Consider the following 26,554-nt stretch of genomic DNA (forward strand, 5'->3'; position numbering starts at 1 on the left):
AAAGGGTTTACTGCAATTCACAGAAACAACTGGACTCCAGGCAAAGAAACATGTTTTGCAGTTATCATTTTGTGTCAAATTGTTGGATTTTGAGGTAAAATCATACCGTATATATTGTATTGTTATATATTGTGTTGACAAATCATCAATGAAATATTTACCATCTTATATTCTGCATAATTGGGTGTTTTTAAATAAACACTGACAAAAACTATACGAGTTTTAGGGCTGGACAATATGACAATATATATAACATTGATAAAAGTGATTACTCTGATTTAAACCTACCTATATTGTAGTTATATAAAGTGTTCACAGGCAGATTTGCTTTACGCGTTTCCCCGGCGTCAAAATCAGGCACATATAAATGTCAGTAAAACACGATTCCTGGCTGCATGGTAATTGCCATTTATTTGACAAGTTGTAAGAAACACTTTCGAGCCCAACCTTTAGTGTAATTGTTTGATTTACTTGCATTTTCGCAGTTTCCTCTATTAAATCCAGTCATGAAGCAGGTTCTTTTGCCACTCAGTCCAGCTGAGGGAGCGCGTTCCGGCGGGAAAGTGAAGTCGATGCATACCCTCTATTATACAATCTCTGCCTCACGTGATAATGATTGGTCGATTAATAAGCTTCAGTCTGATTGGCTGAAGTGTACGAATGATCAGATGCAGTGGCAGCTCTCAGAAATACATACACACAAATCCAAGTTGATTCACACGCGAATCTGAGGAACATTCAAACATTCTAAAATTTTGTGCACAGTTGTATATATTTTATGAATATATCATTTTATTTTGCGCACGTGAATTGCTTTTTGTAAATGTAATTTTTTTTCGCGCACGTGAATTGTTTTTTTTTTTTTTGTGCACGTGAATTAGGTTTCACGCATGTGTGAATCATATTCTTTGCATGAATTATTATTGACACAAAATTCACTCCATAGTTTGGCCTGAGTTTTGTTGCATTTGCACTGTTCTGACCACTAGGGGTCACTGTGGAGACGGTGTCAGATTGTTTTGAAGCCTCGACACATTACCGAACATTTGCTTCAACTGCTTCAGTGTTTCACGAAGCCTCCATCTGGAAAAGGTGAATTCTTCCTTGCTGTCCAGATCCATCTGAAGAGTCTCTTTACCGGAGTACTGCACCATCCTCAAAACACAACGAACGTTCAGTGAATCTTGTGTTTTTTTGTGGCATTGGCCGACGGGCGTGTACGATGCAGACAGTAAATTGGACTCAAGTTTTGTCACTGCACCAGTAGTTGCTTCTTACAAATAAGGTTAAGGAAAATTCATACAAAATAATTCATAGTCTTCCCCAATTTATACACAGATTTAAAAGGGATATCACATAATGAAATAGATTATTCCAATAAAAAATAACAGGAGGAGTAGAAATATTCTCTTTTAAAAATAAAGATCTAATTTTATAATTGTTAGACTTTAACACAGAAAAGCAAATCATGCCAACTGGAGTATTTTCAGGTCTTGGAGGGCATACAGATACTGCAGATATAATACCAGGTGGAAACAGGGCCACAGACTAGACCATGTTGTGATTTGACAGCTCTGTTTTTGATTTATTTATCAATTAATTAAATCGCACATTTTATCTGCATCATGGAAATCATGGCCTTAACCTTAAGCTCGGGTCACACTTAAAGATCTTTAAAGATTTTCAAAATGTGAGAGACCACAAACAGGTATTATTTTTAAAAAGCATTCCTACTTCAGCAGGTATAGCCTTGGTAACCACATCGAATTCTTCTAGTGTAATAAGTATTTTGTATTTTGAGATCCCATTGTATTTTGAGGTCCCATCATTATTGAATAATTGGCTAATATCAGCCCACTCCTAAACCTATTGTGAAAAAATAAAGATTTATTCCTACACAAGATATTTCCATTATTCCAGATAAAAAAAAACTTTTGGGGAGAAAAGTTGTGTTTGTAGATAAGACTCCAAGCAGCAAGTGCTTGTTGATAAAATTTAGAGAGCTTAATTGGAAGTTTTTAAATTTTATAGTTGCACATTAAAAGGAATTCAATGCCACCCAAGTGAGAGAAAATATATCGGGGTATTACATTCCAGACAGACGATGGGTTTCGGAAATATTGTCTGAGCCAGTTTATTTTAAAAGTGTTATTTAGAGAGCCAAAGTCAATCGAATTTAGGCCACCTTTATCATATGAATTTAATATGACTGATTTCTTAATGTAATGAACTTTGTTTTTCCTTAAATATTTAGTCAACATACTGTCAATTAATTTACATGTGTGTTTGTCGACACTTAATGACTGGGCAGTATACGATAAACGAGAAATGCCTTCTGCTTTAATGAGCAGAACTCTGCCTCTGAGCGATAGATCTCTCTGCAACCAATTATTCAATACTTTATGTGTCTTATCAATAATTGGAGTAAAATTGGAGTGGCACCTAGTATTATTATCTTTAATAGTTTTAATCCCCAAATAGGTGACACTTTCACTTATAGGAATGTTGCAGACTGAGGACACCAAGCATTTACCCACTGGAAGCAACACATTTATTGATATTGAGCTGAAGGCCCGAGGCTTTGGAAAAGGGCTTGAGAGTTTCTAATGCTATAGCTACTTGAGAGACATCCTTCAGAAACAAGGCAGTATCATCAGCTAACTGACTTATTATCACTTCGGTGTCAGCAATGGTGATTGCTTTTAAAGGGCTTTTCCTAATATGTAAATTTAGAAGCTGTGTAGCTATCAGAAATAAATACGGAGAGATTGGGCATCCCTGTCTGACCCCGCGATTCAGAGCAAATCTAGGAGAGGTGCCACTGGCGAGTTTTATAGAGCTATTGCAGACTGGCATTCATGGAGGAAGCAACGCTCTATCAAGACTCTCAACAAAAACTTCAAACAAGACAAATCCAAGTTGATTCACATGCGAATGTGAGGATAAACTCGTGAGTTTCAAACATTCGAAACTTTTGTGCACAGTTGTATATCTATGAATTGTGTTTTGCATTTGTGAATTGTATTTTATGAATAAATAATTTTATTTTGCAAACGTGAATTGTTTTTTGTGCACGTAAATTAGGTTTCACGCATGTGAAATTGGCTATGCATATGTGCATCATGTTTTTTGCGTGAATTATTATTGAGTCATTTCTCGCTCCATACTGCTCCATTTGGAGCGGTTTAAAGTTTAAAATCATGTTAATGTCAAATATTTTAACTGAAATGATAGACAGATAGATAGATAGATAGATAGATAGAGCTTCATATATGTACGCACACAAACGTCATAAGGATATATATATATATATAATGTACATGTGTGTATTAAACCCCCTTGTAACCTTTTAAATATTTTTTAAAGTTAAAAGTTGTTTTGTCTTAAATGATTAACTGAATATAAATTAAACAAAGTTTAAACACTAAAATTAATACATTTATTTATTTGACATAAAATTTATATTTTACTCAAGCATTTCATGATGAATGAACCATTTTTCCATAGTACATAATACACATTACACAGTTGTACACTAGATTACATGAATTAGGAAAATTCAGATCCATTAAACCTAAAAACAAAACACAAATGTTATTTGATTTTAATAAAATGTATTTCCCCTCCAAGTAGCAAAAGCATCATATACTAGCTGTACTTTGATCTAAAACAATTAGAGTAAATTGAACAAATTATTGCACAGCAGGTACATGACAAATTAAATCTTTAAAAATCAAAAAACAAAAAAAACAAAAAACAAAATCAAATGGGAAGTGTATTTAACAATACTTTGTGTATTAGTCAGGATGTAGCATAGCATGTATAATAAAGTTTTGACATTCTGTTTTTCTCATGTTTATATATTGGAGGTATAAATCATACCCTGTCACTAATGTAATCAATCTTGTTCAGTTTAAATTTTTTAAAAAGGCTTAAAATGAACTTTAATCATCTTATGGTCAGGCAAATAACGACAAAAGTTATAGGGCTTCATGAGTTTACAGTGATGAGTGATTGACATTTCAGCACTTGAGCACATACGTGTTCATGTCAAGTGCATTTTTGAGACATGAAAGCAATGAAGCAGCAGCTAAATCAGTCAGCAGGACACCAGGGTTTTTCCTGACTGACTGCGGGCTGCAGGCTGTGGACACGTCAATGCCGTTTACATTCGGATCCAGTCGGGTTCGAAAATGGGTAAAAGTTGTCAAGTCGGACTCGGGTCTAATTTTATCGTGTCTGTCTTGGGTCAGGTTTTTCTTTTAAAAAAATAATTTATGCACGTCGGGTTGGGGTAAGAAGTGATTTGGGTCGATTCGGGTCGGGTACAGACTTTAGGACCCGAGAAGACTTCTAGTTCACAGGCGGGACTCTGTTAGTTGTGGTGTGCTTTCCTGGTCACATCTCGGCACTCCACACACCAGAGGAAGAAAACGGTTAAAACTATGATTTCTTATCGTCATGTCTGTGGTCTCTTACATTTTGAAAATCTTATAAGTCTTTAAAGATCTTTAAGTGTGACCCTAGCTTAAGGTTAAGGCCATGATTTCCATGATGCAGATAAAATGCGCTATTTAATTAACTGATAAATAAATCGAAAACAGAGCTGTCAAATCACAACATGGTCTAGTAGCGTCTGTGGCCCTGTTTCCACCTGCTATTAAAAGCAAATATTGTGCAAATACTCCACTTTTGGCCACTACAGTACATGATTAATCTTTAATCTGTTTGGTTGTTGATTATTTTCATAATCTATTTCATCAAGTAGTTGTTGTAGCTCTAGTTAATTTAAGTTTGTTTTGATCATCAGAAATAATTTAAGAAAAGTTGTGTTTCTGAGGCTTCGACAAAACCTGATGATCTGTTATCTAGCATGATTTGAAGATCTTGAGTTACATGATCAGTGTCATTCATTTTATTTATTTATTTTACATGTGATTAGTCTTTTTGCTTCTGACATATTTACTGTTCATCTCTCATCATGTCTGTTGGAAATGACACTTGTTTGTTTTTGTCAGAACTACCAGAAAGCATCTGGAAGGAGAGGACAGAGAGATCCAGTGATCCAGAACCTGCAGAATGAAACATTGTGATACTGAAGAACAAAGAGGTTGGAGTTTATTCTTCATTCCTCATTCATTCATCATGATACTGAAGAACATGCTGATGATCACCAGATTACAGGTTGAGAATAACAAATTAAAACACGCATAGGCCTATAAAAACCCAAGTGAACTGACATTCACACTGGGCTCCAGTATAATTACCTGCTAATAAAGCAATGATTTTTTCTTCAGAGATCTTTTTTCGTTAACCAGCTTACAGCAAACACTGAACCAAATTATTTAAATATTGAGCAAGCATCTCATTGGCTGTGGAAACAGCAGCAGCCAATCAGCTTGTGTTGTGTAGGAAATGATGTGATTGCTTACAGATTACATGTCAAGCCTGCGCCATCTAGAGTTTCATGACCAAACTAGTGATTTACAACACAAATCATTTTCATGACATTAAAATAGATCATAATCGTGACACAGCAGTTGTCGAGCAGATTTGATGGGATTAAAATGACTATTGAACTCATCAGTGATCTTGACTTTGGGCTTCACTTTTTATTTCACGTTTGTCTCTCATTTGAAATCTCACATGATTTAATGTTTCTTCTAGACCTGATGGACATGAACAAGAAAGAAAAAACAGAAGGCAAAAAATCTGTCACCTGCCCTCAGTGTAAAAAACACTTCACATGTAGATCAAAGCTGAAGATTCACACGAGGATCCACAGCGGAGAGAAACCTTACACCCGTGATCAATGTGGGAAGAGTTTCACTGTTCTGAAATCACATCTGCCTTATTCTGAAGAAGAGACCAGAAAACTCACACTGGAGAAAAACCTTTCAATCGTTCAGGGAGATGAAGAAGAGACCAGAACACTTTTAACAGAGACATGAATCTGAATGAAGCCCTGAACATGAATCACTTTTACTTACTTTTTGTGCTTTAAGAAATGATTGATTAAACTTGATTAATAATTGATTAAACTCATTACTCATTTTATCAACAACTTATTGTTATTGTCCAATTTTATTTTCTGCTGATTCTTCTTGCATCAGGATTAATTACATAATTATCGGTTATGAAAGCCGAGTATTGTTTGGTTAATTTTTTGGGGAACTAAATAATAATGTTCTAGGAATGTTCTTTATTAAATAAAATAATGTTCCCAGAATGTTGGAGGAAGGTTGTTTTTAAATAATCTAAACATATTTTATACAGAATGTTCCCTAATAGTTATTTTTAAATTTTATTTTTGCAACCATAAAATACTGTTCCCAGAACGTTGCAGGGTAGTTATTTTTAAATAACATAAACATAGCTCATACAGAATGTTCCCTAATGGTTATTTTTAGGTTATTGTTTTTATAACCATGTAAACTAACCTTTCAATTAAAACGTTGCAGATGTTTTTGCATAATGACCTATACAAAGCTCTGAAATTAGTTTAGTTCATGCAGCATTTAATAAAATGTAGAAATTAGATTAAAAAAAAACATTATAATGTTAATGTGAAACTCACAGAAATGATAAATCCTTGGGTTTGTTTCTATCTTCATGAACTGCGCTTCATGAAGCTTCATGTGCCCTCGCTTTCTCTTGTCTTAAACAGAAAGCCGCCAACTCACGGAATTTAAAAATTCACATTTTGTTTTACTGGCTGACTAACATTTGTTTAATAAATAATAGTTCACCCCACACATGACTGACAAATGAATGAGATTACTGTCTGTCAACATTATTAACAGTTTCACCCTTGATATCCAGTATCAGTTTGATGTTCATTCACACCATGAGCCTTCATGAGGTCAGAACAATGACTATGAACTTTGAACAACACACATTCTTTACTAAATAAACTGTAATGATTACTCATTTCACCACAGCTTTACACAACCAGCAGAAAGAGAGCAGCTGGAATAAAGATAAGCGATGTGTAACAGTTTCACTGTTGTTGTCCGTTGGTCACACCTTAATTTAGCAATTTCTAGTACTGCATTACTATTGCGTCCTTCTCATGAGCATTTAATAATTTTTGACATTTCAGCATGAGTTGAATCTCTTTTTATGGCCCATTTTACCTGTAAAATGAAACCTACTTTATAATTATGCACACCTGAATATAATATTACTTCCAGTTTTCCGTAACAGTTATATATCACTTATAAGTGATTAAATACAAAATTAATAGTAGTTATTAAGATTAATGTGGTTTGGAATTGGTAAAATGTGCTTGTATCAACTTGCATAATTATTGTGCATGCACTGTAATAGAGAGAAACAAATGATAAAGTTAAGGTTGCTGAATATATGATCCCTTTCTTCAAAATCACTCTTTGTAAATGATATGATTATAGATTATAACCTAGATGTGCTGTGTTTGGCAGAAACCTGGCTAAAACCAGATGATTACGTTACTTTAAATGAGTCCAAACCCCAAGATTAGTGTTACAAACACGAGCCTCGTCTGAAAGGCAAAAATTCTTGAAATTCTGCAGCAGATCGATGACATCTCAGATCAGGGGTGGACTGGGGCAAAAAAGTGGCCCTGGACTTTCCGACACAAAGCGGCCCATCACACGGTTGCAACACCTCACCATAAAACCTACCAATTTTTTTACACCACTTACTAACATAAAAATATAAATGCTATTTGTACAGAAATATAAATGCTATAAATGTTTTTTATTGAAATGCTTATCATTAACATTAATGAATGACTGGCATACTTCTTTACGTTATAATTTGTCTTGGTGCACATGGCAAATAGTAAATCATTTTGAAAAAATTTCAAATCTCTTTTCCATGCAGGGAAGTTTAATATCAGTCCATATATAACAATGCTCTGGTATGATCTATAAGACTTAGAATGTAGTGCAGAATTTGGACTGATTCATGGTGCCTTTCTAGTATTTGTTCTTTCAGGGGTTTGACAACTGTCATTTTATGGAATAGAGGTCCAGTTGTGGAAAAGAGTGTAAAAATTCTTATGTTTATGAAAAATACAGCATATTAGAATGATTTCTGAAGGATCACATGACTGAAGACTGGAGTAATGATGCTGAAAACTCAGCTGTGATCACAGGAATAAATTATATTTTACAATAAATTCACATAGAAAACATCTATTTGAAATTTTATTAATATTTTATAATGTTTTTTTACTGTAGCTTTGATAAAATAAATTCAGCCTTCCTCTTTTAAAAACATTAAGTCTTAATTCAAACTTTTGATTGCCAGTGTGTAAAATAATGCATGTAAACTAACTAGCAAATTATATTTTTATTTTAGACACTTTACTAACATGGCATAGGCTACTTGAATATGAAAGTTGCTGGTTTTGCATGTTTTAGTGTAAGATTGAGAATGATATTTTGAGTTTTATGAATCATTTTCAAATGATTGTGAAATTACTAAAGAAATCCTGACCACAGACTGACCACTGATATGCTGAAAACTGCTACATTAGCCTAATGTTTCTTTGTGTGTGTGACGAATAACGTAAATGGCATTAAAATATGAAAAATTCAAAAAGGCCAGAAGTAGTTAGCATCCCTGGAAATTAATGTCCGTCGTTTAACAGTATTTTTTTAAATCGTAAACAGTAGGCATATATTGCTGTGTATTGTCTCGTCATGTTCAGCTGCTTATCTTACCTTGGCTCGCATTCTCGAAGCATTAAAAATTGCAGTGCTGCTTGGTTTCTTTGGACAGTAAATCCCGCCTCCTTCGATTTGGTTGGATATCTCAAACATTTTGACATTGACGAGCACTTTTTTTTGCATCAAGTGGGCCGCGCCTGTGCGAATGATCGTCTGGGCCGACGGAAGGATATAGATTACGTAAATTTACTATACTTCATTCTTCATAAATATTTACTTTGCAACGGGCCGGCCCACATTGTCCAGCGGCCCACTGAGAAAACTCCCGGTACTCCCGATGGCCAGTCCGCCCTTGTCTCAGATAATTATCTAGTCTTGTGTATACTACATTTAGCCAAGTCTGCAAATCCTAGTCCCTGTTACAAATATAGTAGAACTATCACTTCTACCACTAAATACTGCTTTATAATAATCTTCCTGATCAGTTTCATCTCCTCAGCATACCAGATAGCTTAGAAGACCTCGATTTTGCAAGAGAAACTACTGACTCTCTCATTGACTCTCTCCTTTCCAGCACTTTAGATACAGTTGCTCCTTTGCACTTAAAGAAAATAAAATAAAATAGTCCAATGCTGTGGCACAACAAGCACACTAAGTCCCTCAAGAGAGCAGCCAGAAAAATGGAGTGCAGCTGGAAGAAAACAAAAGGTTTTTCACATTTTGTGGAAAGACAGGACTATTGCTTACAGAAAGACCTTAAAAACTGCTAGATCTGCTTATTTTTCAGCCCTCTTTGATACAGTGGCTAAAATAATGAGAAATAAAGCTTAATAATTAACCCCAGGCGTTTCAAAACAGCACAGCTGTTATGACTTTATGAACTTCTTTACTTGCAAGATTGATAATATTAGAGAAAATTATAATCATGAAGCCATCTACTGAAAAGGAAAAATTTGTCAATTACCTTTTTACAACCTTTTTTGTCAAAGATATTAGAAAAGGCAGTATCCTCACAACTATGTTCCTTTTTTTTTTTTTTTTTTTAGAAAGAAATGGTATCTGCAAGGACTTCCAGTCAGGATTTAGACCATATCATAGTACTGAGACGGCTCTCATTAGCGTTACAAATGATTTGCTCTTATCATCAGATCGTGGTTGTATCTCTCTATTAGAGTTACTAAATCTTAGTGCTGCATTTGAACTGTTGACCACAAAATTTTTTTGAATAGACTTGAAAATTATGCTGACCTTAGTGGAATTGCATTGGCATGGTTCAAATCATACTTACTGTATCTGACCATTATCAGTTTGTAGTAGTAAACGAAGAGATGTCATATCGATCCAGTATGTCCAGTATGGAGTACCGCAAGGCTCAGTTCTAGGACCATTGCTTTTCACCCATGCTACCCTTGAGAGAAATTATTAGGAAGCACGGCATTCGCTTTGCCACAGAAGAGAGGACCCAGGTGCAGAATAACAATTAAAGGAGATTTATTAACAAGGACTCTAGACAAGGCACAACCAGGAGAATGACGTATAACAAAGTTCAAACAGCAGGGCAGATGACAATGACAGGCAGGCAGGCTTTAGCATATCATTAACTATGACTGCTCTGAAGCTGGAACGTCTCAAGAGAAGCCAGGTTATCCAGGTAAATTTTCTGTTGATATGAAAAATTGTATAGATTTATCAATATAGCGAGTCTATTACGATGTTATGATGAACTATAAGCCTTTCTCCACCGACGTTCTGAGTTGTTCAAAGCTTTTGTAAGGATACTGATTGTTAGAAGGCAGCTGTCTGACTCTGACATGAAGAACAGGAACGGTGTGTGTAACATTAGCAACACATTATTAGCTGTTTGATAACGTAGTCAAGCAAAAGGCTAATCATATTAATACATATTAATTAATGACAGAACCGTCGCAAGGGCTGTGCCAAGTGTACGAGCGCATAGGGGCTCGTGCTAAAGTAAAGTGACAGCTGACTTGAAGTAAAGCCAATGAAGTTCATAATACATAGCTAAAACAATATTGCTCTGAGTGTGTGCGTGACCGCGATTCATATTCAGTCAGTGTGGAATCGCACGTCAAGTTCTGAGAGAGCTATTCAGTCCATTATAAATTCTGATTTTGGCCGCCTCTGGAATGGATCAAACCATAGATATTAGCCTACCTGATGAGTTCAAGCAAATACGCTGGAAATCTGCGCTCATTCAAGGATGCGCATTTATTTCATGTAGCCACAACACAAACAACAAATTGCCTCGTCGTCACTGCATCAACAGTAGACTCTCCGAGCTGGCGTGAGTGAGTGGAGGCGGGGCTAATTTGCATATTCATTGATCCGTGTATATTAAATGAGGCAAGGGTGTAGAGCTACATTGAAGTTTTTTTAAGGCATGAAGAAATTTTTTTCACTTTAATTTTTTTTTAAAATATGTAATTTTGGTGATCAAATATGAGTTTTAAGGGATAAAACAATTGACTACAGGGGGACTTTAAGGCCCGTTGACACCATGAACGATAACGATAAAGATATAGTTTTAAAAATCATTCTATTAAATTATTGTAGTTCACACCACAACTAACGATAAAACACAAAGAAACTATATTGTCGGAATCACTTTCAGAACAATTTTTTTCTATGAAATTACTTGCAATACTTAAAGTGGTGTTAATGTAGAAACAAATGTATTTAACTTTCTCTTTTTTGTAGAACAGCATGAGATGAGCAAAAGTTGTGAAAGTTAGGTTCCTGAACTTAATGTTTTGTAACCAACCACAGAGCTTATCAAGAGGATACAGGGGCTGAAGAGAATGTGTTGAAACCATCAGTGGAGATGAGATAGACGAAGACTGAAGAAGAGCAAGAGTGCTAGAAGAAGACAGAACATGAGTAAAAAAAAAATAACCCAGCAAATTTTAGAGAGTTGAAGGTACATATTAGTGCTTAAATGGTGCCGCAGCTGCTTCATTGACAGCTTGTGTACCTTCTTCTGAGACCTCAGTTTGTCCTACATAAAACCAAAAGCCTTAGTGTAGCCTCATCAGATGAGAAATACAATTTAGATGAACTTTATGCATCAGCATTATTTCAGTGACCGACATTCATGTGAACATTTACTTTATGGAACCACAAATGAATCTGAAATCTGATCATTTGCACCTCTTCTTTTGAACTTTGTGCAGTTTTAATCTGATTCACTTGCCATTTATCATTTTTACTAAAGTTTTAAGACTGTCCTCATGAAAACCCTCAAATGAAATTACTAGCAAGGACATGTACCAAACAGGAAGTGGGGCTGTTTTATAGCAACACCTTTGCATATTGACGTTGTAAGTGTCATTCCACAGTCAACTAAGAATACCATAAAAGTTTAATTATCATGTTATCAAAATCTCCTGGAGGTGTTAAAAACTGCATGTCATGTTTGCAATTGGTTCAAGCCACATTTACCTTCAGATCTTTATTTGTTAAAGAGACTGTCCATGTCCTGATCAATGGCTTGTTTAGTGCGACTCAAAATGAGAAATAACTGAATGATGTCTTTGTGTTTAATGCATGAATCTGGAGTAAAAGATTCACACTTGCATGATCAGAATCAGCTTTCTAACTTGTTTTCTGCTGATATCAACTGAGAATCAACATGGCCAAACAAGACCGGCATATAATATTATTATATTTTATATTAACAATTAGTTAATAGTCATATGCCTCAACAAGTAAAATCATTACATAATGATACTGTTGCAAATCATTAGATAATGATTAAAACAGACAACTGAAACATGAAATACATGGCTTTGAACAACTGTGGTAATTACTTCTGTGGTCTTTTTTTTCTGAGAGTCATGTGATTTAGAGAGATCAGATATCTCAGTAACATATAGATCCTTTCTGATTGGCTGACACGCCTCTTATGTAACATGAGTACACTTATTTAAGCCCACAATGTAGTGGAAAAAGAATACATCAAAAGAGATCAAGAAAACAAGACACATCTCTTATAAACTATCCAGCAGAAACACTCAGTTTGCTGTTCGGAACACAGATTTCCTGAGGTTTGACTTTTCTACATTTACATTTATTTCACTTTTAGCCGACTAAAATCCATTTAATCATTTTTGATTCATGGGACGTTCTGGGAATTTTAGTTCTGTTGGAACATTCCCAGAACAGAGCTTATATTTGTATTTATTTATTTATTTTTGGTTATTCAGAATGTTGCTTATGTTTTATGTTGTTAGGCCAATTAATGACTCTAAAATGCTCAATGCGGAAGTGCTTAACGTGTTTTAATGCATTAGACAGTAGCTAATGTTGGAGGATACACCTCATCGATCATGCAAGCAGATCAGCCCAGAACGTGATTAAGTCATTTTGAAAAGTGATTATTTTTGGGCAGCGGCTATTTGCACTAAGTGCAAATAACAATAGATGCTATTTACAGTGTTTACACATATTTTCTTAGCAACAGATATATTCTATTTACACTAAGTGACAATAGTGGCATTTTCTTAGCGATATGCTATTTACACTAGGTGAAAATAGCGATATATTCTATTTACACCATGTAAAAGCATCAGTTCTTTGCAATAAGAGTAAATAGTAATTAGATGCTATCTATACTTTATATTGGCAGATTTGCACCTCAGTATTTTTGTACATTAACTGGATGCAGTAATGTCATTGAGTGTACATGATTATATTTATTAAAAATGCACACTGCCTTATTGGGAGAATAAAAACCCACCCAACACCTTCTCCAAACCCTACCCAATAAATACTTTTAATATTATTAAACACTCTTTCACAATTTATTTCCACTTTTAGAACATTATTTTCATTTTTATTGAAAATAAATGCGAGCTCGTCAAAAAGACAGATTCGAACCAGAATTTGCTACATTTTTTCCAGAGTTTTGTATTTCTCAGGTTTGATTGAGAAGCAGATTTATGGATTAATTAGATGCACTGATTGCAAATCTTGGCCGTGTGACCTGCCAATGCTAATATTTGCCAATTCTGATTTTCTTTCTTAGAACTATTATTGACAACATAACAAAAATCTACTTTTCTTCAATGCAAAATTGAATTTTCATAATAAAATGCTATTAAACATGACAATTTTCTACAGTATGTGTGTTGTAAATCTGTTAATCATTCAAACGAGGGAACATTGTGCACACGATTTAGTGAATTATCATGTGCGGGTCTCCATACATACGTTATTGGCTGTGTCGCTGGCAACAAAACGGACTGGCTCAGCCAGTCTAACAGAACATGCAACACAACTCCTCGTCCAGGTCCTGGTCATTTCTAGGCTTGATTACTGCAATGTTCTTCTGGCTGGACTGCCATCATACGCAATCAAACCTCTACAAATGATTCAGAACGCTGCAGCACGTCTTGTCTTTAAGGAGCCCAAAAGGGCCCACGTCACGCCTCTTTTTTGTTCACTGTTCCTTGCTGGTGGAACGATCTCCCCGCCTTTATCCGGAATGCAGAATCCCTGGCAACACTGTAAAAAAAAATCCCCTTAAATTTTATGGTAAAAAAATGGCAGCTGTGGTTGCCAGAACTTTACCGCAAAAAATACGAAAGCAACGTTTTAGGTTTTACCCGACAGTACTTTGTTTACTGTCTATTTTACAGTTCAAAACCATATAATTTAAAGGTATATGCTGTAATAATTAGTTCATAATTATTTATTTTACACACTGTAAAAAAAAAAGTTAAATTTACAGTAAAAAAATAAATGTATATCATTAACTGATACAATGTTAATTTACCAACCTACTGAAGTACTAATATCTGTTTTGTACCTTTGTAATACACTGACAACCACCAATAACACAGTGGTGATGAGAGTCACATGATGAATCAAAGCTCATCACAAGCTGAGAAAGATAATACCAATATATAGAGGGTGCACACAGTGTCATTCACACAAACACTGAACACCATCATGGTAACACACATGACATTTAAAAAAATTACATTAATTGTACTGTTCGATCTATTACAGTTATTCACCGTATATAGTATAGAAACTTTCTGTGAACCAATTAACTGTTTTTCCCATAGCATTTTTTACAGTATTTTATTGTAAAAAGCATGGTCATTTTTTTTTTTTTTACAGTGAATATTCAAAAGACAGCTGAAAACTCATCTCTTTCATGAGCACTTAACCTCATCTTAAAAAAACAACAACTATTCTTTCATTTCCTTTAATCCCTCCCTATTCTAGCTTATCCTACTCTGAGCAATGTCTGAAACTTGTATGGTGAGCACTTCTTGTGTTTATTGACTCTTCATGATGACTCGCTTGTTGTATTCCTCACTTCTAAGTCGCTTTGGATAAAAGCGTCTGCCAAATGAATAAATGTATAAATGTATAACAGAAGAGGGTCAAGTACAAACTATAGTCAACATTTGAAGTGGATCAAAAACTTTCATCATAGTCCTAAAACCTTCTTAGGACAGCTTAGTTCTTAGGACAACTTTGATTAACTTTTTTGATCCACTTCAAATGTTGACTACTGTATTTAAAAACATTGTTTGTACAGGAAGTGAGAACATGAGCAGGTGCTGATAAACAAGCTCTCCTCCACTGTATAAAAAGAGAAATCAGGGCTCCACAACACAACGTCCAGACATTGACATTGATCTACTGAACTGGTTCATGTCACAAAAATACTAAATTAATTGTAATAATTATTTATGTATAATTGTGTTTTAAAATGCAGAGTTCCAGTGTTCTTTGAGAAACAATGGCGTTGTGGACTGTCTACCTGTCTCTCTGTCTTCTAGTAGCTTTGAATGCTTCAGGTAAGACCATTATTCCACATCATTTCACATCATAACTGTTATTTTAACATGAATTGAAGCACATCTGGGACTCTGTAACGACTGATCAGAAGCAGAAATGATCTAATACAGTATGTGCACCTGAGTTTGTCTCTGAATTATGATAATATTAAGACAATAAAAAACAATAATTATATCATATCAGCTAAAGTTATTGATTCTTATGAACGTATTTATATTATTTTGACAATAATATACAACACCAAATATGCCTGTTAATTTGCAGTAAATACAGTTGCAAGAAAAAGTACGTGAACCACTTGCAAAATCTGTGAAAATGTGAATAATTTTAACAAAATAAAGGAGAGAATACAAAATGCATGTTATTTTTTATTTAGTACTCTCCTGAGTAATATATTTTACATAAAAGATGTTTACATATAATCCACAAGACAAAAAATAGCTGAATTTATTAAAATAACCCAGTTCAAAAGTTTGTGAACCATTGATTCTTAACACTGTGTGTGGTTACCTGGATGATCTACGACTGTTTTTTTGTTGTGTGATGGTTGTTCATGAGTCTCTTGTTTGTTCTGATCAGTTAAACTGAGCTCTGTTCTTCAGAAAAATCCTCCAGGTCCTGCAGATTCTTCAGTTTTCCAGCATTTTTTGCATATTTGAACCCTTTCCCCCCCGTGGTGAAAATCAAGTTTTTATTGTTGTTTATATGTCTATGTAGTATTTTTAATATGCTTTAAGACAAACCATGTGCAAATTCATAAGTCAGCACCATTGCTGAGTATTTTATGTTTGAAACAGCAGTAAACCAAAAACCCGCGGTTTGAAATCGGTGGTGTTTGTGATGTCACAGACTACCTTGTAACCAATCACAACAACGTGCCGGCAGGCTTTAGCATATCATTAACTATGACTGCTCTGAAGCTGGAACGTCTCAAGAGAAGCCAGGTTATCCCAGTAAATTTTCTGTTGATATGAAAAATTGTATAGATTTATCAATATAGCGAGTCTATTGCGATGTTATGATGAACTATAAGCCTTTCTCCACCGACGTTCTGAGTTGTTCAAAGCGTTTGTAAGGATACTGATTGTTAGAAGGCAGCTGTCTGACTCTGACATGAAGAACAGGAACGGTGTGTGTAACATTAGCAACACATTATTAGCTGTTTGATAACGTAGTCAAGCAAAAGGCTAATCATATTAATACATATTAATGAATGACAGAACCGTCGCAAGGGCTGTGCCAAGTGTACGAGCGCATAGGGGCTCGCGTGTAAAGTGACGGCTGACTTGAAGTAGGCTAAAGCCAATAAAGTTCATGTTTTTGTCCTTCAAAATATTTTAATACTATAAAACATAGCTAAAACAATACTGCTCTGAGCGTGTGACCGTGATTCGTGTGCATGTTCTGTCAGTGTGGAATCGCACATCAAGTTCAGAGAGAGCTATTCAGTCCATTATAAATTTTAGCCTACCTGATAAGTTCAAGTACATATGATGGAAGTTCGCGCTCATTCAAGGATGTGCATTTGTTTCATGTACGGAGAAGACACGGGCGCCTGCAGGATTTCATCTGAATGTTTTTTTAAATCAGCTGAGCGAGTGGAGGCGGGGCTAATTTGCATATTCATAGATCCGTGTATATTAAATGAGCAAGGGTGTACAAGCTATTTTAAGGCATGAAGAAATTTTTTTCACTTGAATTTTTTTTTTTAAAACGTCATTTTGGTGATCAATGATGAGTTTAAAGGGGGAAAAAATTACTACAGGGGGACTTTAAATATAAATTTTTTTTCATTTAGTACTGCCCTTCAGAAGCAACAGAAGATACTTGCATGTCTCCCGGAAAAAAGATTAAATACAATTTACCTTGATCTTCAAATTCCAAATGTTTTCACCCCCTGTCTATTAATGCATCGTGTTTCCTTCTGGAGCATCAGTGAATATTTGAACCTTTTTTAATAGTTGTGTTTGAGTCCCTCAGTTGTCCTCAGTGTGAAAAGATGGATCTCAAAATCATTCAGTCACTGCTGGAAAGGGTTCAAATATGCAAAAAATGCTGGAAAACTGAAGAACCTGCAGGACCTGGAGGATTTTTCTGAAGAACAGAGCTCAGTTTAACTGATCAGAATAAACAAGGGACTCATGAACAACCATCACAAAACAACAACAACAAAAAAACAAAAAACAAAAAAACAGTTGTAGATCATCCAGGTACCCAGATCACCCATCACACACAGTATTAATAATCAGTGGTTCACAAACTTATGAATGGGGTTATTTTAATAAATTCAGCTATTTTTTTTTGTCTTGTGGATTATATGTAAACATCTTTTATGTAAAATATCTTAGTACTAAATAAAAAATAACATGTATTTTGTATTATCTCCTTTATTTTGTTAAAATTATTCACATTTTCACAGATTCTGCAAGTGGTTCACATACTTTTTCTTGCAACTGTATTTATTATTAGTATTTGTTGTAGCACTACTGCTACTAGCAGTTCTGTTTTAAAAATGTGTATTTCTTTCTTTTTAAGTGGAATCACGTCCTGTTGAAAATAAAAATACAATTTGTGGCGGTAAGGCTTCTCTTGTCTTCTACTCTTGTCAGTGTTTATGTCTAGTACAAAAGTCCACAAGAGTCCAAAACCAGTGCATTTCTCCACCATAACAAGTGTATGTAACACCTGATGATCATGTTCTCCAGTGTGCTTTAAAAATGTTCTAAAGAACATCTTTGAAGCAAGAAAATTTGACTGAAAAACAGGTTTGCATGATTAAAAAAAAAATAAAATAAAATTAAAAAGACTTATTTGATTAGTGACTAGTAAGAGTGTAAAATCTTAAATGTCTTTCTTTTCACATCATGATATTTCTTTTTTTAAAAGAAAAAATAAATCCTTTGTTTATTTAAGGTACACTATGTAGCTTTTTTAATAAATAAAATTTAAATAATGAGTCAATACATCATCAATCCTTCTTACAAAACGTGATTCACTGATTCACTATGGTAAGTCTATTATAAGTGTTTATATTTTAGACCTGTCAGAACAGTTTACTGACATACATCACTCGTCACATCCATAAATAGAGAAAAGTTGCTCCGGCCGCTTTGATGCATGTCTGGTGTGGGAGTGGGAGAGGTTAGCTGTCACAAGAGCAAGAAAGGAAGAGATGGAGCAGCTGAATCTCCAACCTCTGGGGAATCGCCCGTTTGAAACAAACACTGAACAGAGGAGAGTCTGCTATAGAAAAGAGGACACAACAGAGCTTGTAATAAAACAAGAACCAACATTAGCTCGGCTTTAGGAGCTGGCGAGAACTGAGAGATTTGAAATGTTGTAAAAGCGACGCGGTGATAAAGGAGTTTTTAATTACTCAACCGATGAGTGAGGTATTTAATTACAGGACCAGATAGACTGCCATATGTAGCTCTCTAACAGAGTTCACTGTACAGCATCTTTTGTGAAGCGTCGCCTTCATCTCCACAGTCATGCGAAGCCAAAGCACGACCAAAACAATGTTGCATGCCTTTTTGTTTTTTAATCGGTAAAGGGCCAAAAGTTACATAGTGTACCTTTAAATGAAAGTTATTAATTTAATTACATGAAAGGTCATTAACGGTTAAAACATAATAACAAACAAAACTTCCATTTAACAGTCTGTAAGGCAGGATGGTCTGCCTTTGGATGCAGATGCTACAAGTTTTTCAATTACCAATACATATGGACTAATGCTGAGGTATGATACATTTAGCTTCTAATATGACATAAAAATGAAAAGAATATTCTTGGATTAACTCTGTAAACATCTGTGACACCTGTCAGTTATCACAGGATAATAATTACAACTTGTTCCTCAGTTTAAAAACAATATATGTTAACAGTAAAGAAATTACAATGGAGCTCCAGGATGTGAACATACATCCCTGTGATAATACTGAAACATCATAATGGTTTGGAAATACAGACATAACACACTTCATGTTTTCATGAGGATCACTTAACTTTATCTATGTGAAGTTATATCTAATCTATATACAGTATAACCAGAACCTTTTCTAGAAAAGCAGTCCCACCTCAAATGGCAGATTTTATATTTCACAGGTAAAATAATAAACAAAAAATAAACAGCACAGTGAGTAAACATTATTTCGATGGTAACTGAAGGCATGTCACAGATTTTGGAATATTAATTTAAAATAACATGTTCTTTGTGTTTGCTCATGTCTCCGCCTCTACAGTATATGTGTTTGTACTATAATGGGAACCTTGCTTCTGTACACAGCCATGAGGAGTACATGTTTATACAGAAGCTGGTTAGACAGACAACTCATGCATCAACACCTACCTGGATCGGAGGCCATGATGCTATTCGTGTAAGCAATCATTTTTTTCATCATACTTTCTGTGCTACTGGGCATTTACCATTACATTTACATTAAAACTCATTTAATACATTTTTCAAAACGCATGAACATAGATGTGTTTTTATTATTTATTTTGGTCCTCAGAACAGTTAGTTTAGCGCATTGGCAGCCATGAGAGGCACCGCTCACCATGATGATGTAATACTCAAGTGTTTGTATCGTGAAACTCGATGTGAAATAGTATGGCTGATAGAGATAACTGAATGATTTAACCCTTTCTTACATAGTTTTCACATATTCTTTACTGATACCCTTTCTGTGAAATAATTTGTTCATCATTTCTGTTTAGATTTCTGACATGTTTAAATTGGGGTTACGGTTCATGAGGAATCATCTTTTAGATAAATAAAGATAAAACGAAGCCATGTAAAGCTGTGGACATAAACACAATGCTGTTTTTTCTCTTCTGTTCACAGTGGGGAAATTGGTTCTGGAGTGATGGATCCAGTTTTGGCTATCAACTATGGTCGCCTGGACAACCCAGTTACAGTACAAATGAGGACTGCATTGAGATGAACTCTGTCAGTAAGTAACTTCTGTTAATGCTCATGAAATAACATGATAAATGATCCATCAATCTGAATTGTGTTAGACCATACATCAGAAGATTAGCAGATACTGCTTCATGTCATACTGTATATCCAGAAGATAGAAAATAACTTTTTCATCACAATTAAAAATGTTTTGTGAACATTCATCACAAAAACATTGTTGCTGATTGTTCTGTGTCTACCATGTTAATAAACATTTAGTTTTTTTCATAATACACAAATGATAAAAACAACTATTTTTTTTTTTTTTATGTCTTTCAACAGATGGCAACTGGAATGATGTGAACTGTTATGAAAATAAGCCCTTTGTGTGTGCGTACTGAACCAGCATGTGAAAAATCAGTGTAGAAGAAACAAGCTACTTTGACTCATTTACTTTCCATTAGAAATGTTTAATGGAGGCTAATAAATGAATGAATTATGTTTGTTTGATTTTTTTTTTGTTTTTTTTTTGTTTTTTGTGAATGATAAGTTAATTACTCGGTTACACCTGTTAAACATCATTTTACAATTAGTAAAACGCTACGGAGAAAGTCGAACATGATCTAAAACAGCCACTAAAATTATTGATGAAAAGAGGGAAAACATCATCCTTCAAGCTTTTTAAACTTCTCATGAAGACCACATTTACTAGAATTTATTCTATTATATTTATTGTGGCAAATTTTGACTAGTTGTTATAATAGATATTAAGGAGTAGATTTTTCACTAAAGATTTATATTACAACTGTGGCATGTTGTAGCTATAGTTTCTAACTGTGTTGCTATTTTTCATAACAAATGTTATAAAAAGAAAGAAAGAAAAAATGGTCTTACCTGTAATTATATCCTTATTGTTACAAATGCTATAGTTAACAATTACAAGAACTATGTTATTTTAAAGCCGAGTACAAGTTAGAAAGAGCTTTAAAATATGGACCTTCTTGAACTTTTGACTAAACAATTGGTTTTGTTTAAGAATGTATGAATATGAATATTTGATTACTGTATTTTTCTATTACATTTACATTTGCATAATAAATCATCTGCTAGTGCTACATCCATGGGAGGTCTCTGACTAAATACTGATACCTAGTGGTCAAAAGCAACTGCAAATGTAATAGGTCATTATTAAATTGCAGACAAAGATTTTGAATTGCTAGGTTGACTTGTTTGTTTGGTGCAGAATGGGTAGGGGCCCCATGGTGAACCATTGAAATTTCGGACTGTTTTCCGAAACTTACTGAAATCATGTGACTTTGGCAGTTTGATACACGCTCCAAATCACTGATTCGAAACAAAAGATTCATAAAGCTTCAGAGCTTCATGAAGCAGTGTTTCGAAATCGGCCATAACTAGTTAACTGGCCTGCTTGTGAACTCCGAACTTCTGTTTATTTCATTTAAGACTTCTCATGCAACATCAATGCGCTGTATGCTGATCAGCCTTTTTGGTGCTGTTTTTCCCAGGTATGTGTTTTATTCGGTTTTCTCATGTTCTGTGTTAAAATAATATTAGCCCTATTTGAGTGTTAGCTATTAGCACATGTGCTCTATGCGCTTGCATGTGCTGAAGTGTGTACCTGCGCCATTTTAGGGCTGCATTCTTCTCTCTTTATTTCTTTTTATACAAAATATGTAAAATATTGGTCACTTGAGTTCATTGTTTCTGTATTTATGTGATTTAATGAGAGAAAGTGTTTTATATTTTATTTTATTTAATGTATGTTTTATTTAGAATTGTCCACTATATGTTCACAATCATTTTGTAAAAATGTGTAATCAGCAGAGCCACATATCTCGTGCTGCTGACTGTTCATGCAACATCGATGCACTGTATGCTGATCAGCCTTTTGGTGCTGTTTGTTCCAGTCTTGTCTCAGGCCCAGTAAAACTATGAGTGACCATCCTCCTGATCTCACTGCAAATTACTCCATCCAACACACACTGTCACATTGGTGCCGTGACCCAGATGGGAGTGAGGTTTAGGGGGGTGAGTGTATCTGAGGCCAGCTAGTAGTCGCTGTGCGAGTAAACCTCACTCCTCTGATCTCAAGTGATGCTTTAGCGACTGACTCTAGAGGTTGCAGCCTTTACCCTCCTTGTTAGAGCGTCCGACTCCCATGCCAGAAACCCAGGTTTGAGGCCCGCGCAGAGCGGGGCAAGTAGGACCTGGGTAGAGGGGTTACATATACAGCAAAATGAATCTCTTAAGTACATCTTTTCTGCATTTTGTTGTTTATGATGATAAGAGAGAATTCACGAGTTCAGATTCAGAATTCAGTCAGTAAGCGCGTGCAACCTTCATGACACCAGCATTTGCGCTGCGATGAATCAAAACGCCTCTGATTGGACATTGAATTCCTAAGCTCATCAGAAATGTGTGTGATTGATTAAAATTCGACACTGCAAACTACGCATAAACGAAATTGATGACTATAAATATGACATGAACAAAGCTACTGTAAATATCCAATGTTTAGAGTTTGTTTTGGCTCTGTGTTTCTGTTCATTGTTTGAGTCTACACTGGTTTTCTTGTACTGTTAATTCTGTCCTTTGCCTGTTTGTTTCCATGGTGTCTCATTTGATTAGAGTTTCAGTTCAGGTGTGTCCCGCTGTGTCTTGTTAATTAGATCCTCAGTTCACTGTGTGTTTAAGCCCTGTGTTTAGTTGAGTTCAGCTATCTGTTATTGTTGCGTTTAGGAGGTTGTTCTTTCCTGCTTTTTTATGTATCCTGAGTTCTTTGTTAAAATAAACTTAAAACTGCTTGCACTTACATCCTGCGTCTTACTTGATTTGCAACACGCTGTGACAGAATAAAAGACTGTTAGCAGTAAATCTGTACTTGGCTGGCCGTGATCTGACTGACTACCTCATGAATATCCTGACCGAGAGCAAAAACTCTTAAATTACTCTTAAGAAAGCTTACCGTCAGCTGGTGCAACCCTACCCTGGACACCATTCACTTACCTTACTCAAGTAAGAGATTTGACAAGAAACTTAGCCTGCAGATGGTCATCAGTTCAGCAGCTGTGTATATGTCACAAACACATGTTAATATTCTTAAATGTATACATTTATAACACACTTATGTTAACAAAACGTTAATAATAATAATAGTGTGTGTGATAGTCTTACCTTCCATAATATTGAGGCTGCGTGGCTACATGACCTTCTCAAACCAGTGATGCACGAACATCCAGTAGTCTCCACTGATGTCTGGTTACTAACTAGCACCCACGCAGAGTGGTTTGGACTGCTCGACTGGCTGGGGTGCACATTTGCTTTTAAAAAGACGAAATCACCCTCACAGGACAAAGTAGTTGAAAATGTCCCCATAGGTTACCTCTGGCCACTTCTTCATATCGTCTACCCATGTTAACAACGACGATGGATGGGACAATATAAGACCATCTGATCTTCGTATGATGTTTCTCCGTGCTCCCAATTTAAAACATTTACGGGATTAACTTTGTCATTTTGCTAAAGTAATAGCCAGCTATAAACAATCTTCTAACGACTGAACTAGCTACCGGATGTGCCGCGTCTGTTTAGCGGAAGTCGGATGATAAAATGCGGAAGAGCGAAGTATTAAAAGTGGGCGGAATAAGGTGAATATAAACAAACCTGAGCTGTGCTTCATCGTGCCTTATATTAACATATATCCTAAAGACTAATTATTACATGCCAATAGTTTATGTTTTCACCCCATTTCTCATGCTGATGTCTTCAGATCTGCTGTAAATTAAATGTTAAGTCACCCAGGTGGAATAAAGTACCCTAATGTACTTAAAGTGCTCTATTTTTTTGCACTAATTCTGTAATATGTTATATACTATATTTGTTAATATACTAAAAATTACCGCTCCTGCGCCGACTGTGTGTGTTGACTCGGCACTTGCCTCCATGTTGCTTCCATGCCGCTGACTGGACGGGGCGGAGTCACGTGACTACACACATGGTAGTATGTTTTTAAGGGGAAAGCATTAACAGGATTAAAAAAAAAAAAACGAAATAACTGACATCAGAAAATTACGTTGGTTAGAGGTTCTGAATTTCGGTTTTGATAACTTTTCGATTAATTGTCCAGCCCTGCTAAAAATTCCTCTTTAGTACTTAAGATAATATTAAGAACATTTAAGTGTACTCAACTGTGCTATTTTGAGATACCATGAAAGATGAACTAAAATGTGCTTTTAATGTACTATCTCTGTATTTAAAAACATGTATTTAGATACCACTTACAGTACACTTGAACCCATTTTGTACTACAAGCGGTAAGTAAATACATTTTTTTCACATGTATCATTTAATTTCATTTGGACTTCAATGGACTCCAAACGGTTGAAGGTCAAAATTAGTTTCAGTGCAGCTTCAAAGGATACGCATGTGATCATTGTGGGAAGAGTTTCAAAAGCAAACGCTGTCTTGTGACTCACATGAGAGTTCATACTGGAGAGAAGCCGTACGCATGTGATCAGTACGGGAAGAGCTTCACACAAAAAAACACTTGTTATTCAACACATGAAAATCCACACCAGAGAGAAGCCGTACATGTGTGAACAGTGTGAAAAGAGATTCTCATGCAAAGGTAATTTTGAGATTCACATGAGAGTTCACACTGGAGAGAAGCCGTTCACATGTGATCAATGTGGACAAACATTTCTCAGTGCATCAAACCTGAAGACACACCTGAGAGTTCATACGAAGGAGAAGCACATTCGTGTTCTGTGCGTGTGTGTGACCGGTCTGCACCTTCACTCTGCGTTGTGATGTTTATTTAAGAGACCGGAGAACAGAAATTCCTCAGACCACATGTTTTTTATTTCGAGAGAATAAAAAGGAAAATTCATTCAAAAGTCAATCCGTGGCCTTTTGGCATTGACCTTTCCCCAGCTGCGCTTACCGCGAACTGCACGTTATATTACAATTTTCAGATGAACTGCATATGATCAGATCAACAATATTTAGATTTAACATTAATATTTTTCTCACTATAAAACATTTTATATGAATTCAAGACAACAATATTAACAGAAACATGGATAAAAAACATACCTGAGAGAATAAAAAGGAAAATTCAATCAAAAGTCAATCCGTGGCCTTTTGGCATTGACCTGCCAGTCAAAACAGATAATTTTAGCCACAGATCTTGGTTAACAAACACTCAAAACGAATACATCATGTTCCAGAACCTTTCAATAAGTTTAGACTTCAATTTTAACACAAAAATAGATAGTTTCTTGTCATTTAATAACTCATTTAAAACTTTTTAGACAGAGCTTAAGCAGAACTCACCTTTCCCCAGCCGCGCTTACCGCGAACTGAAGGAAAGCAACCGGAACTCATTTCTTAAAGGGGCCACGTACCATTATTTAACAATTACAACAAACACTGAAGAAAATGAATGTATAAGCATAGAAAACAGCTCAAATAACAGAAATCAATATAAAAAGAATTTCCAAAATACAAAATAATTATGTAAATATAAAATAACTGAGATGGAGAGATTTTGTGTGAAATTAATACATTGATAACATCTGTTACATGTGGAACGAGTTTTTCAGTGCGGAGTAATTTAAAAGTACATCAGAAAAAACATACTGGTGTGAGAGCTCACATGTGCTTTGAGTGTGAGAAGATTTTTATTTCATCGAACAGTTTAAAAGTGCACCAGAGGATTCACACTGGAGAAAAACCTTACAAGTGTTCACGCTGTGACAAGAGATTCAGTCAGTCAGGAACACTGAAAACACATGAGAGGATCCACAGCAGAGAGAAGCCGCACACGTGTGATCAGTGTGGAAAGAGTTTCACTATTAAAAGTCACCTGAAGATACACATGAAGATCCATACAGTGGAGAAACCACATCACCACAATCTGAAATCATGATAAGTGGTTCATCTTTATGTGGTTTATGTGATTGAGATTTTGATGCTGTGGATCAATCTCATGATCATCACTGCACAGAATCAGGTTTCTTCAGAGCGAGATGTCAGCAGCCATTTCTGGGATATCATCATTTACTTGAAATAGTATCTTAAAAATGAGATGCTTTTCCATAATAATGGCTCACAGTAACATCTCATAATAAGATGAATTCTC

General features: G+C 35.3%; 1 protein-coding gene and 1 long non-coding RNA gene across 2 annotated transcripts in view; both read left to right on the top strand.

Moving 5' to 3' along the window:
* LOC127510237 (macrophage mannose receptor 1-like) overlaps nucleotides 1-26,554 on the top strand; it is a 144,660-nt gene that overhangs the window by 17,494 nt on the left and 100,612 nt on the right. The window lies entirely within an intron of this gene.
* On the top strand, nucleotides 12,621-20,892 carry LOC127508073 (uncharacterized). The gene is made up of 7 exons (XR_007928670.1): nucleotides 12,621-12,721; nucleotides 15,409-15,490; nucleotides 18,027-18,068; nucleotides 19,151-19,230; nucleotides 19,733-19,867; nucleotides 20,335-20,443; nucleotides 20,734-20,892. It is a non-coding gene; the product is annotated as an uncharacterized LOC127508073 (long non-coding RNA).

The sequence above is a fragment of the Ctenopharyngodon idella genome, chromosome 3 (assembly GCF_019924925.1).
Source record: "Ctenopharyngodon idella isolate HZGC_01 chromosome 3, HZGC01, whole genome shotgun sequence".
NCBI classification, from domain to species: domain Eukaryota; kingdom Metazoa; phylum Chordata; class Actinopteri; order Cypriniformes; family Xenocyprididae; genus Ctenopharyngodon; species Ctenopharyngodon idella.